Consider the following 19,682-nt stretch of genomic DNA (forward strand, 5'->3'; position numbering starts at 1 on the left):
AGCAAAAACAGGTTTCTATACATTTTTGCAAATACATATATAAAAAAAAAAGGAAATATCACAATTCCATAAGTATTCAGACCCTTTGCTCAGTACTTTGTTGAAGCACCTTTGGCTGAGACTCACCTTTGGCTGAGACTACAAATTTGGCACACCTGTATTTGGGGAGTTCTCACATTCTTCTCTGCAAATCCTCTCAAGCTCTGTCAGGTTGGATTGGGAGTGTCGCTGCACAGCTATTCTCAGGTCTCTCCAGAGATGTTCGATCAGGTTCAAGTCCGGGCTCTGGCTGGGCCACTCAAGGACATTCAGAGACTTGTCCCAAAGCCACTCCTGCATTGTCTTGGCTGTGTGCTTAGGGTCGTTGTCCTGTTGGAAGGTGAACCGTCACCCCAGTCTGAGGTCCTGAGCGCTCTGGAGCCAGTTGTCATCAAGGATCTCTCTGTACTTTGCTCTGTTCATCTTTGCCTCGATCCTGACGAGTCTCCCAATCCCTGCCGCTGAAAAACATCCCCACAGCATGATACTGTCACCACCATGGTGCCAGGTTTCCTCCAGATGTGAAGCTTGGCATTCATGCAAAATAGTTTAATCTTGGTTTCCTCAGACCAGAGAATCTTGTTTGTCATGGTCTGAGCGTCCTTTAAGTGACTTTTGGCAAACTAAGCAGGCTGTCATGTGCCTTTTACTGAGGAGTGTCTTCTGTCTGGCCTCTCTACCATAAAGGCCTCATTGGTGGAGTGCTGCAGAGATGGTTGTCCTTCTGGAAAGTTCTCCCATGGTCACAGAGGAACTTCTAGAGCTTTGTCAGAGTGACCATCGGGTTCTTGGTCACCTCCCTGACCAATGCCCTTCTCCCCTGATTGCGCAGTTTGGCCGGGCAGCACGCTCTAGGAAGAGTCTTGGTGGTTACAAACTTCTCCCATTTAAGAATGATGGAGGCCACTGTGCTCTTAGGGACCTTCAATGTTGCAGACATTTCTTGGTATCCTTCCCCCAGATCTGTGCCTCGACACAATACTGTCTCGGAGCTCTACGGACAATTCATTCGACCTCATGTCTTGGTTTTTGCTCTGACATGCACTGTCAACTATGGGACCTTATATAGACAGGTGTGTGCCTTTCGAAATCATGTCCAATAAATTTAATTTACCACAGGTGGAGTACAATCAAGTTGTAGAAACATCAAGGATGACCAATGGAAACAGGATGCACCTGAGCTCAATTTCGAGTCTCATAGCAAAGGGTCTGAATACTTATGTAAATAAGGTATTTCTTAATTTTAATACATTAGCAAACATTTCTAAAAACCTGTTTTCACTTTCTCATTATGGGGTATTGTTTGTAGATTGATAAGAATATTTTTTTTTTGAATAAGGCTGTAACGTACATTTTTTGGGAAAAAGTCTAGGGGTTTGAATGCTTTCCAAATGCACTGTATATCACTTTGAAATCGTTCCCTCCCACAACAGTAGGAACTATTAGAAAGAACACTTAAAGTAACACTAGATTAACATATTCATTCAGGTTAATTCTTCAATGTATTTTTATTCCATATAAATTGTTACTCGTTCAGCAGATAGAAATGTATTGCACAGAGCTGACGTGACGCTTTCAAATAATAATAAACTTATAGAACGGACATTCCTTTTGGCTTCTCTATGTTCCACCTTATCAGGGCTTCAACTACCTGCCAACAGGGAGGACAGTCACATCACACGATTTGCAAGTTTACCGGTATTATAACATAAATGGTGTCTAGGGCTTCATCATGATCCATAAATATCATATGTAATTTACATGTACTATCATCACTAGTAAGACCTATTTTGGGATGGAGATACACTGTGAAGGGGTTCACTTCAAGTTTGCACATGATGCTTTCTGTTCCTCTCTTACTCCTCGTTCCTAACTACAATGCAGAATTACACACTACACGGAGGAGAGGAAAGTCACCACAAGATTAAAACAGGGTGGAAACAAAGGCCGTAAGACGAAGCAGTTTGTCCTGAAACTGCATACAAATCACAGTGTTATGAGATGACACAGTCACAATGCATCAACTCTAATCCTCTTTGCATCAGGTTTAGTTAAGTAGGGATGTTTAGAAATGAGGATTTCGTCATGTTTGTAAATTCATGATTCAGGCATAGTCCAAGAAGACATGGGTAATATTCAACTGGACAGTAATTCTTCATGGTCTTCCCTTAGCAGCTTATCAGTCAACTTGTTTTGATAACTCTTATGGGAATTTGATCGTGATGACGCGGTCCATGATGTGCTTGAGGAAGAAAAAATGTCCCAGTCCGCGTGATCAAATCAATCCTGAAGCGTGGATTCCGATTGGTCAGACCAGCGTTGAATAGTTATTTGCACAGTTACATCCTGTTTGAGTTTCTGCCTATAGGAAGGGAGGAGCAAAATGGAGTCGTGGTCAGATTTGCCAAAAGGAGGGCGGTGGAGGGCGTGATCCAGAGTTTTGCCAGCGCGAGTACTACAGCGCGAGTACTACAGTCAATACAATGCCTTGCAAAAGTATTCATCCCCCTTGGTGTTTTTCCTATTTTGTTGGATTACCCCTGGAGAACGGGCAACGAGAACAGATTGTGGACTGTGAACTGGTTGCTGAATTCCCCACTTTCCCACAGTGTGCAAATCTCTCTAATACAATTCCCCATTTGTATTCTAGTTGTGCTTCATGTGCGTGTTTGGTTATTGAACTTGGTAACGTGGAAACCCCACCCCCGTGAGCCTGCTACATTTGTTATCTAGAGACTGGACATTAGCGAGTAATATACTCTGAAGCGGTGGGTGAGCCTCTTAAGTCTGACTAGGCCGCTCCAACACCCTCTTCTTCGGCGCCGTTGTTTTAGGTCTGCCTTTGGAATCAGTTCAAATGCCCTGGGTAGTTCGGACAAAGGATCCGCTTCGGGAAAGTCGTATTCCTGGTCGTAGTGCTGGTAAGTTGACGGCGCTCTGATATCTAATAGTTCTTCCCGGCTGTGTGTAATAACACTTAAGATTTTCTGGGCTAACAATGTAATAAATAATACAAAAAAACTAAGTGAGTCAGCCATCTCTGTCGGCACCATTTTTATTATGAATCTTCTGCAATACGGATTGAATCTAGTCCTTAAATGCACAACAGGGCCTGCGAAGCTCATAGGGATCCACAGTACTCCATTAATGATCTAGTTTTCAACTCTATGCTTCAAAATAAAATGTACGTATGCACTGTCATTAAGATTTAAAAGGTCAAAATGTGGACTCAAATGTAACTTCCCAGGGCCCGAGACTTGGTTAGTCCTGCCATCTGCTGCAGAAGTCATAGTAAAACTGATCTGATTTTGAAGGGGTCCCTGATGAATTTGCTATCACAAGTAGTCCCGGACCAAAAAAGTTTGGGAACCCCTGGCATAGGGAACAATGGAATGGATGGTCTGGCATGTCTTTTTTACCGACAGCATGGAAAATGAGATTAGATCATCATTCAATACAGTAAAGTGCAAGGATACAATTGATATCATCATAAATGTCAACAAATAAACAAACAATATAATTTCCCATGTTGAAATGATCCACTTTTGCGGTCAGTGCTACAATGGGAAGAAATGTCAGTTTTCCCCTGGCTCTCCCCATGTCCTTGGAATGTATGCTGGCTGAATTTGACCAAAACAACTAATGGGGGGCTCGGATTAGAGAATGTGCAGTTCATTCATTAAATTGCTATGCTAACAGGATATCTTTTTCACAGGTAATACAATAAACTATATGACATATGTACAAAAGACAAACATCTCTCTATTACATACTGTTATTTTCAATTATACATAAATATACACATAAATAAATAAAAAATCTCAGTGAATACGAAAACAGAATCTGTTTGGCCATCTTTGTTCATCACCACACACACATGTACTTAAAACTGATTGCCCTGGGGGTCTGTTTCAGCACTAGCCGTTTCCATTGCTTCAAGCCCCCATCAATATAAGGAAACAAGACTATGCTTGATGCCATGCAGGGCACAGACTGCACGGCTAATGCTGGAACTCATCTGCCATCAGGCTAACATGAACTCGACTGAGTAAACTCTATGGATAGTAATACTGAGAAGCCATGCAAAGAAAGAGGGGGGAAAAAAGCAGCATGTACTCTCTCCAGTAAACCATCATGCTTCAGAAATCCACTTAAAGGAATAATCATTTTGGGGGCTTAGGAATGAAGAATGACAAAGGGCCTCTGAAAGTCGTACATTTCCCAGAAGCCAACAGATTTTGAATCAGGAGCGGTGAATCTCAATAGAATATCCCCCCTTTACTTAATTCCCACTGGTCTGAAAGAACTGGTCAGGAGAGTGCAGGTAAAGGAAAGAATACGTATGACTATTGAGATGCATTTCCCAAAACATATAGGCTACAGCAAAGAGAAAGAGGCCGCTTCCAACCCTACAATGCTCGAGTCTCACAAGATATGCTGCCAACATCTTATGAAATCCAATCAAGGCCAAAGGAAAATCTTTGAAAAGAGCCACCCTGGTTCCTCAAGTGAATTCTTTGAAAAAACAGATGATTGGGCAAGGTTTTTCTATTCAGCCTGTGTGAGGGTGGGTAGCTGTGTACCTGCGGGGTGCTTAAGCCTATACCCATGTTAAACCCAGTCCGAAAACTTCCTCTGATACAAGGAGTAACAGACAGTGAAAATAGATTAGTGACCACCCGCTTGCCCAGTCACTGCACTACAGGAGCTGACATGTTTGCAGACCCAGAGCCGCTGACTGCCCCACCACCCTATGTTAGTACCTAGAGAGTAGGAGCTAGTGCCTACGCAGTAGGGGCGGTTTCTAGAAAGGGCTAAACTGTTCATTGGGGTCTGCATAGACATCTGTTAGTTGACCCTTCCAGGCCTCAGTTTTACAGAAAAAAAAAAACTTACAGGCAATTACGTTTGAATTAGATGTTAAAAACAGCAAATCTAGTCCGGTAAACAAAAACATGCCAGTGGTCTCTCTAAACCCTACAGCCAGTAAACTTGGCCAACACATCTAACCACACATAGAAGAGGAGACTTCCCTACAGCTTGCATTGAAGTCCATTTGCAGTGAACCAATTGCAGGCAGTGCAGTCGTAAAACTACGTTAATCTATTTTCCGTCTTTTTAAGTTTAAAATCCCTTGATATCTTCATGTGTCCTCCTGCTGCCCTCAGCCCTCTAAAATAGCTACACCACGTGTTCATTTGAGTTGAGTTTGTTTTTATGAGTAACACGGACGTGTGTATTTAAGTAGATGGGTGACTTGTTCATGTTTTTTTATTGTGCATGGTCCACTGTTGACTTCCACAAGTAGCTGTATGACTATTCAAAATAAATATAGCTGATATGCTAAAAAATAGTTTTACATAAGGTGGGGGAAATAAGGGGGTCTTGGGTTCCAAAGAAACAGACACTATAGCAGTGTGTTCAACAAGTAACATGATTACCTCTGAAAGATGATGAGGACTCTCCCCTGTGAGAGTGTGTATAGTGGTGGTCTGTGTGTCTGTAGTTGGTCTGTGTTTGTAAAGTTGTGGTGGTCAGCTAAAAGTCAGTAGTTCACGTCCAGCGCTCCGTCCCAAAAGAGGCGCTGCACATCCAACATGGCGGCCAGCTCCAGGACGTGCTTCCGCAGGAAGCTGCTCTCCACCGTGTCCTGTTTAGGTAGCTGAGGGTACGATTCTGGGAAGCTCCTGGACTCCTGCAAAAGGCAGACAGAGAGAGACGGATATTACATTTACCCCCAAATGATCATAACTTCTGTGAATAACTATGGGAGATGTGAATAACTATGGGAGATGTAACTAAGTACCAAAGGCACAGTAAAACCGATTTACCTGGAAGAGCTTGTGCATTCTCAGTGTAGCCGAGCAGAACACAAAGCGGATCAGTAACAATCAAAGGAACTCGTCACCGTAGAACTGTAGAAATGCTTGGTCTGTGAAGGAGAAATTCCACCGTTATGGTTGTGACATTTGCACTTAAAATGACAAAACGTATCACAGAATTGACTAAACAAGAAGTACCTATAGCTCGTGAGCGTGTAATTATCTGGCCAATGTCACGGAACACCTTGCATAGAAACTCCTCAGCCTTCTCCCACAATCCTTGGCGAAGGCTGCGAAGGCCACACACGGACAGGAAAGCCAGAAGGGGGCAGTACAGGAAGAGTGTGAAGAGGCTGCCGCGCTGGGACTGGTCTGCGAGAAGGAGACAGAGGGTGACAGAGATGAGGCATTTTATCAGTCTTTCTCAGAACACCTGTCTCATCTCACATGGCTTATTCGGACCACACAGTTCTAAACCAATCAATACAATGTATTCAAATAATTGCAGAATCCAATGGAAAATAAGTAGGCCTAAACAAGGACCAGCCGTTTTAATAGGACAACGGCTGGTTTTAATAGGCCAACACATGGGAGAATCAACTGACGAGCTCTGAGAGCCATTTTCTAGGATAGTTTACACACTAATTGCAGACTTCAACAATGAAAGTAACTGCCTGTACTTGTCACTGTTCTATCCGGCTACCCCCCGGTATTCTACCCTGCACCTATGTACATAGTCATTGAACATTGGTCACTTTAATAATGTTTACACACTGTTTTACCAACTTCATATGTACATACTGTATTCTAGTCAAGGCTCATCCTATACAGCTACTGCTGTACACACCTTTTCTATTCATATACTGTCCATTTAGACACCATTATACAATATGTATATAGAGTGCCTTCAGAAAGTATTCATACCACTTGACTTATTTCGCATTTTGTTGTGTTACAGCCGGAATTCAAAATTGATTAAAATTAAAAATTGTTCTCACCCATCTACACACACACACACACACACACACACACAATACCCCATAATGACAAAGTGAAAAGACATTTTTAGACATTTTTGCCAATTTATTGGAAATGAAATGCAAAAATATCTCATAACTATTCCCACCCCTGAGTCAATAGATGTTAGAATCACCTTTGGCAGCGATTACAGCTGTGAGTCTTTCTGGGTAAATCTAGGTGCTTTGGACACCTGGATTGTACAATATCCAAGCTCTGTCAAATATTTCCTTCTTTTTATTTAACCTTTATTTAACTAGGCGAGTCAGTAAAGAACAAATTCTCATTTACAATGACGGCCTACCCCGGCCAAATCCTAACGACGCCGGGCCATTTGTGCGCCGCTCTATGGGACTCCCATTCACGGCCGGTTGTGATACAGCCTGGAATCTAATATGAAGTCGATCATTGCCAGACAACCATTTTCAAGTCTTGCAAAGATTTTCAAGCAGATTTAATTCAAAACTCTGCCACTCAGTGTCACGTTCGTTGTATGGATGAGACCAAGGCGCAGCGTGAGATGAATACATCTTCTTATTTAATGAAACGAAGAACACTCAAACAAACTTACAAAACGAACGTGAAGCTATATATGAAAAGTGCAGACACAGGCAACTAACACATAGACATAGATAATCACCCACGAAATACTCAAGGAATATGCCTAAATATGGTTCCCAATCAGAGACAACGATAAACAGCTGCCTCTAATTGAGAACCAATCTAGGCAACCATAGACATACAAAACCCCTAGACTGGTGCAACCCCATAAACATACAAAACCCCTAGACATGGCAAAAACATATAATCACCCATATCACACCCTGACCTAACCAAAATAATAAAGAAAACAAAGATAACTAAGGCCAGGGCGTGACACTCAGGAACATTCACGGTCTTCTTGGTAGGCAACTCCAGTGTAGGTTTGCTCTTGTGTTTTAGGTTATTGTCCAGCTGAAAGGTGAATTCCTCTCCCAGTGTCTGGTGGAAAGCAGACTGAACCAGATTTTCCTCTAGGATTTTGCCTGTGATTTGCTCCATTCCGTGTATTTTTTATCCTGGAAAACTACCCAGTCCTTAACAATTACAAGCACACCCATAACATGATGCAGCTGCTACTATTCTTGAAATTGTGGAGAGTGGTACTCAGTAATGTGTTGTATTTTCCCCAAACATAACACTTTGTATTCAGGACAAAAAGTGAATTTGCTTTGACACATTTTTTGCAGTATTACTTTAGTGCCTTTAAGCAAACAGGATGCATGTTTTTGAATATTTGTATTCTGTACAGGCTTCCTTTTCACTCTGTCAATTAGGTTAGTATTATGGAGTAACTACAATGTTGTTGATCCATCCTCAGTTTTTTCCTATCACAGCCATTCAACTCTGTAATTGTTTTAAAGTCACCACTGGCCTCATGCTGAAATCGCTGAGTGGTTTCCTTCCTTTCCGGCAACCGAGTTAGGAAGGATGCTTATATCTTTGTAGTGACTGGGTGTACTGATACACCATCCAAAGTGTAATTAATAACTTCACTATGCTCAAATGGATATTTGATGTCTGCTTTACAAAAAAAAAGCAGTTATTTACCATTGGAAAACCTCCCGGGTCTGTGGTTGTATCATTTTGAATTAATAAGTAAAACATTTGAACAGCATAATTCCACTTTGATATTATGCGGTATTCTGTGTAGGTCAGTGACCACAAAAAATTATCTAAATTTAGTACATTTCAAATTCAGGCAACAAAATATGGAAAAAGTCAAGGGATGTGAATAGTTTCTGAAGACATTGTATATTTATATTCTGGTGTCTGACATTGCTCGTTCTGATATTTCTTAGTTACTTTATTTTTCTGGATTATGTGTATATTATGTCTTTATTTATTTTAATTATTGATAGGTATTACTGCACTGTTGGAGCTAGAAACACAAGCATTTTACTGCACGTGAGACAACATCTGCAAATTTGTGTATGCGACCAATAAACTTATTTGATTTTGACTTGAGTACAAAGCTAAAATAATAGTGACAAACAAACCCTGCATGCTCTGTGGATAGACTGTGGTAGATAGAAGACACACCAGCGGCTGACCAAAGAGATTGGAGAAATTCTACATGGAGATACAAAAAAAGCATTAAATATCAGCATTAGTAAGGATCACACCAAAGTGAATTCCCAAAAGGAATAGCCCACTTTTCCGTAAATGCATCTTAAAATGAGTCAAACAAGTTGTTAACAAAAGGTGATCCCCTAAGTAAGCTCTACATGCCCTGTTCTCCATCTTGACTCCATATATTGAATACTGGTGCTCCCTTAGCGTTGTGTTTTGGCACCTTGATTATTTTGTTTTTATACAACTAATAATAATGAGATGAAAATCCAGTGAACTACCATCAACCAATTTAAGTATGCTGATGAACATCTTAATGAAAACAACTTGTAGAGTGTTTTGGCAATGTCTGAAAAGCGCCTCAAAGTTACCATTACCATCATCTTATCACATTTGTTTTTCATTGTGATGAATGTAATAGGCTGTGCTGTTGGAGGAGTCCACAGTGACAAAGAGAGGCTTCCGGGTGAAAGGGAACAAGTCCCCAGGGTGAAGGCTAAGGCATACAGGAGTCAACAGTCATTGCATGTACACACGCACACATTGTACAAACAACAATATCTGGCAAATGTCATAGACTGTGTTTAGGAATAACATGGGCTGTGCGAAAAGTTCAATGTAACTTTTTAAAGGCCAATACTGTACATGCATCTCATGTCTGCCAAACGTTAGAAAACATTGAGGACAGTGGACTGTCAGCGCCTGATCTTTACCAGTGCATCTCTTTTTGGGCTTGGTTCCTTTTCTGCACCGTTTCCCCGTTTACCACATCACGGTTCGTGTTGGTGAGGACTCCTCCAAAGTCATATGGTCCTGATAGAAAGACTAAGTTAAATACAGTTTTGGGAAGAAATGATCAGATTAATTTCAGCTCCTGCTTCAAGAAGTGGAAAAAAAGTGGAAAAAACTGACCCTTGTTGGGGATGAATCAGAATAGTTGGGTGTCATAGATAAGATGTTTTATTTTCATTATATGCTTGTGAGTTACTTCTCATTTAGAATGTATCTTGTTGTAGCCATTTGCAGTTATCCTTGCTCTGTCCTGGGTTCGGTTACTTGGGCCGCAGAGAGGGGAGAGGTCAAGCTTGTCTTCATATGTAAACATATCTTTTAAACCATGTGAAGGGGTGATTGAGGGGGAACCAATTATCTCTTGGCTCCACAATGTCTGTGTGCCAGTCACTGTGTCTCTGTGATCTTGTCCAGGAGGGGTGTATTTGATATATGCTAGTGGATGAGGTAATGTCTTGATACTATGTTGTACCAAGAACGAGAAGTAGAACCTCGTTTTAGGAGAGCAAACTGAACAATAATTTATAGCTAATGCTGTCTGGCTATGGGATACTCCTCTCTCAAGTAAAGTCTTCCTTTGTAATGTTCATAAGATCTGTTATTCGTCATGTGAGTTGAGATGGGTGTGTCTTGGATATAAATGATACTAAGAACTGTTTTGTAAGCACTCTCAGAGAATTCATCTATAGACACTGAATTAATCTGAGAGTCACAGGGCTGTGATGGAGCTCATATAATTAAAGATGGACTTTATGATAACTAACTTGTGTGTGGTTTGCTCTCATGATTTGGTAATACAGGAAATTTCCACTACACCCTCCGCTACATCTTGACGTGTCATGTCGTAACGTACAGCACGCAAAAAGCAACTATTTCCGTCTTACAATCTCTCTCCACCAGGTGTAGCACTTCTCTCATCGTTTAAAAACATGAAATGGACAGTGACGGGGTAAGGGGGGATACCTAGTCATTTTTTGCGTCATCATTGCATGCGATCATCATTCTCAAAGCCGCTGTTTACTTCTAAGATCACTTTAGCACCGCCCTAAAACCCGATACAAATTCAACACAAACCTTCAAATAGGTACGTAATGACACATTATATACAATCTTTATAGTGTTTTATTTACATTTTAGAGGTGATAAGGGGATAAATTGGACAGATCGAGTGAAAAAAAGCTATTTTCCCACACAACATCTCTCCTTCTCACTATCACGCATTAGTTTCGCTTCCCCACCCTCCATTTTTAAAAAGACCCGACGGGGCTCATTGCCTTCTTGAATCATGCAGAAACGGGCAGCGTTTAGGTCATGTAATTGATTCTGTTGGAAAGGGGAGAAATTGTGCTTTACAATGGTATTGACATTACAGTTGATCTGGAAGTATTACGTTTTTGGGGTGCTAAAATAAGGGCAATTGTACGGACCAAGGCGATGTATGAGTTTACGTTACATTTAAAGAAAAAATATATATATTTACAGTGTTCAATAAACACATATGTGAGAACAATATTTTTGGAGAATTCTTTTTTCATTTTGGCTTTATAATACAGTTGGTTTGCAACATGGAAAATAGTTGTGGAAATCTGTTGCACCTTAAGTTGACTAAAAAAATCCACAATGCGATGTACTCTATGGGCTGACTGACTGGCTAGCTAGCTAGCAAACGTAGCTACACATAATAATACCAAAGACAATATTAGCATGTAAATTAGCTAGTTAGTGCAGCTTGTTTAGGTGATTTTACGGCTATCAATTTAGGAGTCTACAATATCACCATGTTCAACCTGCAGATCAATGTTCCTCACAGAGTGGAGTCTGACATTAGCAATGGCAGATATACTTTTGAGGAGATGGGAAACGTTGCCATTGCTACGGAAATGGTCTGTGCGGTGCATTCTGGGCGATTCTGGGACAAGTACCACTCTTCTTCAAGGAGTGAATGGGAGTCTATTGGGTGCTAGCTCAAAACCCAACATTAGCACAAATTTAGTCAACAACAAGTACAACATTACAAATCTTTTCAGAGATGTGAGATAATTATCTTGCTATCTGTAATATAGTATAGCTTTCGAATCGTGACATTACGGAAAATAGACACGCTCCTCGACATAAACACTGACTTTGAGAAGGGATTGCATGGCGATTAGCTTAACAACCGCGTGACGCAGAATGACAAAATGAACGCGATTGGTCAACAGTCTGCTGGGTGGGGCGTTATACGTTCCTTCATTAATTGGATTCCTATCTCCTTTCTATAATATCTCTGGCAATGACACCATGCAATGCACCCTGGACTAAAGAGGTAGACAAATAGGGAAAAAAGTGCTAGACCCTCTGTTAAATTACACATTTCTCGAGGTAGGAATATCATTCGAATGAGCCATTGCTCATATTTTAGAGAAGACATCTTCCTGAGTTATCACATCTGTCAGTATTGAAATCTGACATGTATGATATACGTTTTAGTGATCTAAAATTCATATCCCTGTTAACTTCCAGTGTAGTGAGAGCGAATTTATCACAATGCTACATCATGCCAGATGGATTTCTGCCTGCTTTAACGCCAATAACTCAGATACACATAAAAACATGAAATGACCCAGGGAATTGATAGAACCTTCCATTTAAATTTGGTTGAATTCTGATAGGATTCCATTGGGATGTACTCTAAAACAGGATATGTTGTTTCTTCCGTTCAGCGGTTACATTTCCATTGGGTAAGACTTGATTTGATGTAAAATTATCTGAGGTAATCTAGACTGATCATTTTTAGCACAGGACAGTACCACTAAAATGGACTACATAAAAGCTACTGGCAATTTCCAAAAACCACCAGAGCTTAAAAAAGGCAGATACAGGTGGGGGTGATGAAAAATAGATTAAAAGTAGCAACAACTTTGTTCAGCCAAGCATGGCTAAGCCGACATTTTGGAACATGAAGGCAGAGCAGAGGGGACAAGGGGGGAGACAGTCAGATGGAGACTGACCTTAAAGGAGGCAGACAAAAAGGTGAAGAGCTGGCTGAACGTTGGCTTGTACAGCAGGTACTTGTGAGGGTTCTCTCTCTTGGCTGGCTTCTCGCTGGGTTCCTGTGAAGGAAGAAAGTGAGTAAGCAGCTGTTTAAAGGACAGGTTTCATGCCAGCGCTGCCTTTCGCCCGAAATCGCATGAGACTTTTACATTTGCAATATTCTGGATGTGTCGTTGTCCACAAGACATTCATGTAATAAGCATTTTCAGTATTCCCCCTCACCAATGTTCCATATTTAGATGTCGTTGTAGCCAGATTGACTGGTTCCCGCTCCAAAGCTTGGAGAATGCGGAACATATCGATGGTTAGCTCACTGAACTTCACCTGACAAACACAAAATAATATAGTTTAGAATGTGGGTCTACAGTCTAGGGGTTGTTTTAGGGCTGGGCTTTAGACTAGAATGTATGCGTTCAAACACCTGGTTGTTGCAGTTGCCAATGATTAGTGCATCTGCCAGGGTGAGCTGACCAACCACCATGCCCTGTTCCAACGGAGACATGCCCCCCTCCTGCAGCCGATTGGATATGACGACCACAGTATTTTCATTGTTCAGCACCACAACTGGGTCTGCCTGCTCACAGAAACAAACACACTTTACAATTGTATCATGCACAGCTTCCCTTGTACTCCATTGTCCACACCATTCCAGTAGCACGTGTGTGGTACACATTATCTTTCACTCAAATTAAAGACTTACAGAAATGTACAATCATAATCCCCCCCCCCCCCCCAAAAAAATAATAAATCCAGAATGAAATACAATACTTCATGTTGATTGGAGGTTAGTCACTGGTGTAGGTACTTTAGTAATGGTCGTTGGGCAACATCCTTCTTTTCAAATGTTTGCTGACCTGTGGAGGCCTCCTTTAAGTGCTACTATGTCCTTCATTCATAAGTTATGATGACATTTCCCCCTTTCATAGTAGGCAACAGGCAGTAGAAACAGAAGGTAAAAGGCATCAGGTGATTCAGTCGGGTTATTCTTTGGGATCTGACCTCCACAAAAAGCTGCCACTTCCTGTAAGACCAGATTCCACTCTAATTGATCTTCTGTGTTGAATCGCTGCGTATAGTCCTCAATTTCCTCTGACAGCTCCTACAGGGGGGTAGACAGATATTATGTACACAAAGATACTAATGCATGTACAGTTTAAAAACTATTGCTGCTTGTAGGATCTTAAAGGAAATATACTTCAATTACAGTCAAAGGTTTACCAGAATAAACATTTCAGGCTGAAACTTGTGTTCTTTGTTCCTGTGTTTTCTGCATTCCGCTTCATACTAAACCCCAATATAATAAAACAATACAAAAAAAGGCATAAATAAATACAAATGAGATTGAAGGATTCAGAACTTCCTCTGGTTCTTGTTTGTTTTTCTCAGGTTTCTTACCTTGACCAGTACTTTCACCAGGTCCATCTTGTTCAGAAGTAAACAAACTACAATGTAGCGGGCATAATACCGGAGTTTCTTCGCTACCAACTCAGGCCTAACATGAGGGGCGGAGACAATAGAAGGAGAGTTGTGTTACAATCTAAGCAAAATACAGTGAGTCATCCCTGGTAAGCACAAAAACACACAAGTAAAATGTTTAATCTAGCTTTTGGAACATTCACGCCGTCATCAACAGGAATTCTACCATTACAGTGCATTTGGAAAGTATTCAGATCCCTTCACTTTTTACGCATTTTGTTACAAGCCTTATTCTTAAAAATGTTTAAGAATTTCCCCTACACACACACACACACACACACACACACACACACACACACACACACACACACACACACACACACACACACACAAAAAAATCCCATAATGACAAAGTAAAAACAGGTTTTTAGAAATTCTCGCTAATATATTTTTTTGAAGGACAAGATTCTCTGGTCTGTTGAAACTAAGATTGACCACTTTGCCACTGAATGCCAAGCGTCAAGTCTGGAGGAAACCTGGCATCATCCCCACGGTGAAGCATGGTGGTGGCAGCATCATGCTGTGGGGATGTTTTTCAACTGAAGGGATTGGGAGAATAGCCAGGATCGAGTCAAAGATGAACTGTGCAAAGTACAGAGCGATCCTGGATGAAAACCTGCTCCAGAGCGCTCAGGATCTCCAACTGGGGCGAAGGTTCACCTTCAACAGGACAACAACCCTAAGCACACAGCCAAGTCAACACAGGAGTGGCTTCGGGACAAGTCTCTGAATGTCCTTGAGTGGCCAAGCCAAAGCCCGGACATGAACCCGATCGAACATCTCTGGAGAGACCTGAAAATAGCTGTGCAGCGACGCTTTCCATTCAACATGACAGAGCTTGAGAGGATAGGATCTGCCAAGAAGAATTGGACACACTCCCCAAATACAGGTGTGCCAAGTTTGTAGCGTCATACCCAAGAAGACTCAAGGCTGTAATCGTTGCCAAAGGTGCTTCAACAAAGTACTGAGTAAAGGGTCTGAATACTTACGTAAATGTGAGATGTCCTTTAAGTGCGTTTTGGCAAACTCTAAGCGGGCTGTCATGTGCCTTTTACTGAGGAGTGGCTTCCATCTGGCCACTCTACCATAAAGGCCTGATTGGTGGAGTGCTACAGAGATCGAGTTCAGGGAAAAGAGAGAGAGAGATACAGCTGCATGTAAGCTCTCACATTTTCCAACATGTTTTTTACAAAAATATATATTTGGAGTTAGATAAACTTGAATTTTTTTGGAAGGGACATATACAAGATGTTACCTTCCACAGCATAACCTTCACTCCAGATCAAAACTCCAAACATACAACCTAATTTTGGACAAAATTACCTGGAAGGATTAATACTATCAAGGACACCATCAAACCTGGAACTGAGACAGACCAGACAGACCAGATACAACTTCAATTAGCACTGAGGTGTGAAGTGAGAGGTGTCGAAGCCTTTGAGCCCAACAAATGGCAGGCTACCCCACCCAAATCCGGAGTCCTTGAAACCACATCCCGCTCAGAGACCATCCACTGGCATTTGCTCCAAGAAATCTGCCTCCAGAAATAAAAGCTTCTCCCAAGTGGGTGTGACACCTACTCCTGTAGCCTGCTGCACTGCTGCTTGGATTCCACCTGGCGATCTGTTCACCGTCTGCCCTGTCTCCTCCTGTCTGGTACATGTACCGTCACCACACTCCCCCCTCTCCTCTCGCTCTCCTTCAGCACAAACTCACAGGTGGGGTGAGTGACTCTGAACTTACAATGGCTAGCCCCCAAGTCGTTATATTGTATTTCTTGTGCATTTTGCTATTTGCCTCATGACTCCTGCATGCTTTGTTGACTATGAACTTTCTTGTTTACTGACTAGCCCTGATGCTTCTCCCTCTTTTCCCACTGCCCCACTACATAGGTTCTCCCTGCAGGAGGTCACTGAGTCCAAGGTGCTAAAGGAGCTTCTTAAACTTGACCCCAAAATGACATCTGGGTCAGATGGTTTAGACCCTTTATTCTTTAAAGGTTGCTGCCCCAATCATCACCAAGGTTATCTCTGACCTTTTTAACCAGGAGAGACAGCCTCCCATTGCTTGGAAGGCAGCCACAGTTCATACATTATTTAAAAGGGGGAGATCAAGCTGATCCTAACTGTTATAGGCCTATTTCTATTTTGCCTTATTTATCAAAAGTGTTGAAAAAACTTGTCAATAATCAACTGACTGGCTTACTTGATGTCTGTAGTATTCTCTCTGGTATGCAATCTGGTTTCCGCTCAGGTTATGGATGCGTCACTGCAACCTTAAAGGTCCTCAATGATGTCACCATTGCCCTTGATTCTAAGCAATGTTGTGCTGCTATTTTTATTGACTTGGCCAAAGCTGTTGATACGGTAGACCATTCCAATCTTGTTGGCCGGCTAAGGAGTATTTGTGCCTCGGAGGGGTCTTTGGCCTGGTTTGCTAACTACCTCTCTCAAAGAGTGCAGTGTAAAAAGCAGGGATGCAAACTGGTGAGGGCCCAAAAAGGTGACATATTTTCATTGCACTGAAACACAAAACATCCCTGCTGAGGGAATTTTTTATTTTAAATCAGCTTTAAAATTCTAATTTCTAGTGACTTTTAGGCTGAATCCCTTCTTGAAATGCAGGTTAACTGTGTACTAATTAAACAACAGAATATTATCTATATGATCAGTTTCTGTTTGTAAAGTGGTTAATGTGAACCTAACTCACAACTAAACATTTTAAGGAAAACAATTCAATGTTATTTCAAATCAAATGTTATTTGTCACATGCACCGAATACAACAGGTGTAGATCTTACAGTTAAATGCTTACTTACACACCCTAACCAACAATGCAATTAAAAAATAAATAATAATAACAATATCAAATAAAAGTAACAAATAATTAAAGAGCAGCAGTAAAATAACAATAGCGAGGCTAGGCTATATACAGGGGGTACCGGTACAGAGTCAATGTAGGGGCATCAGTTAGTCAAGGTAATTGAGGTAATATGTACATGTAGGTAGAGTTAATAAAGTGACTACGCATAGATAATAACAGAGAGTAGCAGCAGTGTAAAGGGGGTGGGGGCAATGCAAATAGTCTGGTTAGTCATTTGATTAGATGTTCAGGCTTGAGGGTAGAAGCTGTTCAGAAGCCTCTTGGACCTAGACTTGGCACTCCGGTACCGCTTGCCATGCGGTAGCAGAGAACCGCCTAGGACTAGGGTGGCTAGAGTCTGACCATTTTCAGGGCATTCCTCTGACACCGCCTGGTAAATAGGTCCTGGATGGCAGGAAGCTTAACCCCAGTGATGTACTGGGCCGTATGGACTACCCTCTGTAGTGTCTTGCGGTCGGAGGCCGTAGAACCTTTTGAAGATCTGAGGACCAATGCCAACTATTTTTTGTCTCCTGAGGGGGAATAGGTTTTGTTGTGCCCTCTTCACAACTGTCTTGGTGTGCTTGGACCATGTTAGTTTGTTGTTGATGTGGACACCAAGGAACTTGAAGCTCTCAACCTGCTCCACTATAGCTCCGTCAATGAGAATGGGATGTGCTCGGTCCTCCTTTTCCTGTAGTCCACAATCATCTCCTTTGTCTTGATCACGTTGAGGTAGAGATTGTTGTCCTTGCACCACACGGTCAGGTCTCTGACCTCCTCCCCATAGGCTGTTGTGTCATCGACAACCTTAATGATGGTGGTGAAGTTGTGCATGGTCGTGCAGTCACGAGTGAACAGGGAGAACAGGAGGGGAATGAGCACGCACCCCTGAGGGGCCCACGTGTTGAGGATCAGTGTGGCCGACGTGTTGTTGCCTAACCTTACCACCTGGGGGCAGCCCATCAGGAAGTCCAGGATTCAGTTGCAGAGGGAGGTGTTGAGTCCCAGGGTCCTTAGCTTAGTGATGAGCTTTAAGGGCACTATGGTGTTGAACGCTGACCTGTAGTCAAAGAATAGCATTTTCACATAGGTGTTCCTTTTATCCAGGTGGGAAAAGGCAGTGTGGAGCGCAATAGAGATAGAGATTTCATCATCTGTGGATCTGTTAGGGCGGTATGCAAATTGGAGTGGGTCTAGGGTTTCTGGGATAATGGTGTTGATGTGAGCCATGACCAGTCTTTCAAAGTACTTCATGGCTACAGACTTGAGTGCTACGGGTCGGTAGACATTTAGGCAGGTTACCTTGGTGTTCTTGGGCACATGGACTATGGTGGTCTGCTTGAAAAATGGTATTACAGACTCAGACAGGGAGAGGATGAAAATGTCAGTGAAGACATTTGTTAGAAGGTCAGCGCATGCTCGGAGTACACATCCCGGTAATCCGTCTGGCCCTGCGGGCCTATTTAAAGGTCTTACTCACATCGGATGCGGAGAGCGAGATAACACAATCGTCCGGAAACGCTGACGCTCTCATGCATGTTTCAGTGTTATTTGCCTCGAAGCGAGCATAGAAGTAATTTAGCTCATCTGGTAGGCTCATGTCACTGGGCAGCTCTCTGCTGTGCTTCCCTTTGTAATCTGTAATAGTTTGCAAGCCCTGCCACATCTGACGAGCGTCGGAGCCAGTGTAGTAGGATTCCATCTTAGCCCTGTATTGATGCTTTGCTTGTTTGATGGTTCGTCGGAGGGCATAGTGGGATTTATTATACATTTCTGGGTTGGAGTCCCGCTCCTTGAAAGCGGCAGCTCTACCCTTTAGCTCAGTGCGGATGTTGCCTGTAATCCATGGCTTCTGGTTGGGGTATGTACGTACAGTCACTGTGGGCTATTGATGAAGCCAGTGACTGACGTGGTGTACTCCTCAATGCCATCGGAAGAATCCCAAAACATATTTCAGTCTGTGCTAGCAAAACAGTCCTGTAGCTTAGCATCTGCTTCATCTGATTACTTTTTTATTGACTGAGTCACTGGGGCTTCCTCCTTTAATTTTTGCTTGTAAGGAGGAATCAGGAGGATAGAATTATGGTCAGATTTGCCGAATGGAGGTCGAGGGAGAGCTTTGTCCGTCTCTGTGTGTGGAGTAAAGGCGGTCTAGAGTTTTTTTCCCTCTGGTTGCACATTTAACATGCTGGTGGAAATATGGTAAAAGGATTTAAAGTTTCCCTGCATTAAAGTCCCCGGCCACTAGGAGCGTTTTCCTGTTTGCTTATGACGGTATACAGCTCATTAAGTGTGGTCTTAGTGCCAGCATCGGTCTGTGGTGGTATGTAGACAGCTACGAAAAATACAGATAAAAACTCTAGGTAGATAGTGTGGTCTATAGCTTATCATGACCTCAGGCGATCAAAACCTCAAGACTTCCTTAGATATCGTGCACCAGCATGTTTGCCAATAGAACGTCATGGCAGTGGAGGTTTAGTCACTCGCCTACGAATTCTCAGAAGGCAGCCTGTTCCCGGGAAAGCAG

General features: G+C 42.2%; 1 pseudogene; it reads right to left on the reverse strand.

The window, feature by feature from the left end:
* Positions 1 to 5,424: 5,424 nt before the first annotated feature.
* On the reverse strand, positions 5,425 to 17,989 carry LOC139387790 (protein SCAI-like; annotated as a pseudogene).
* Between the last annotated feature and the right edge of the window lie 1,693 nt (positions 17,990 to 19,682).

Source organism: Oncorhynchus clarkii, chromosome 29 (genome assembly GCF_045791955.1).
Source record: "Oncorhynchus clarkii lewisi isolate Uvic-CL-2024 chromosome 29, UVic_Ocla_1.0, whole genome shotgun sequence".
In the NCBI taxonomy this organism is placed as follows: domain Eukaryota; kingdom Metazoa; phylum Chordata; class Actinopteri; order Salmoniformes; family Salmonidae; genus Oncorhynchus; species Oncorhynchus clarkii.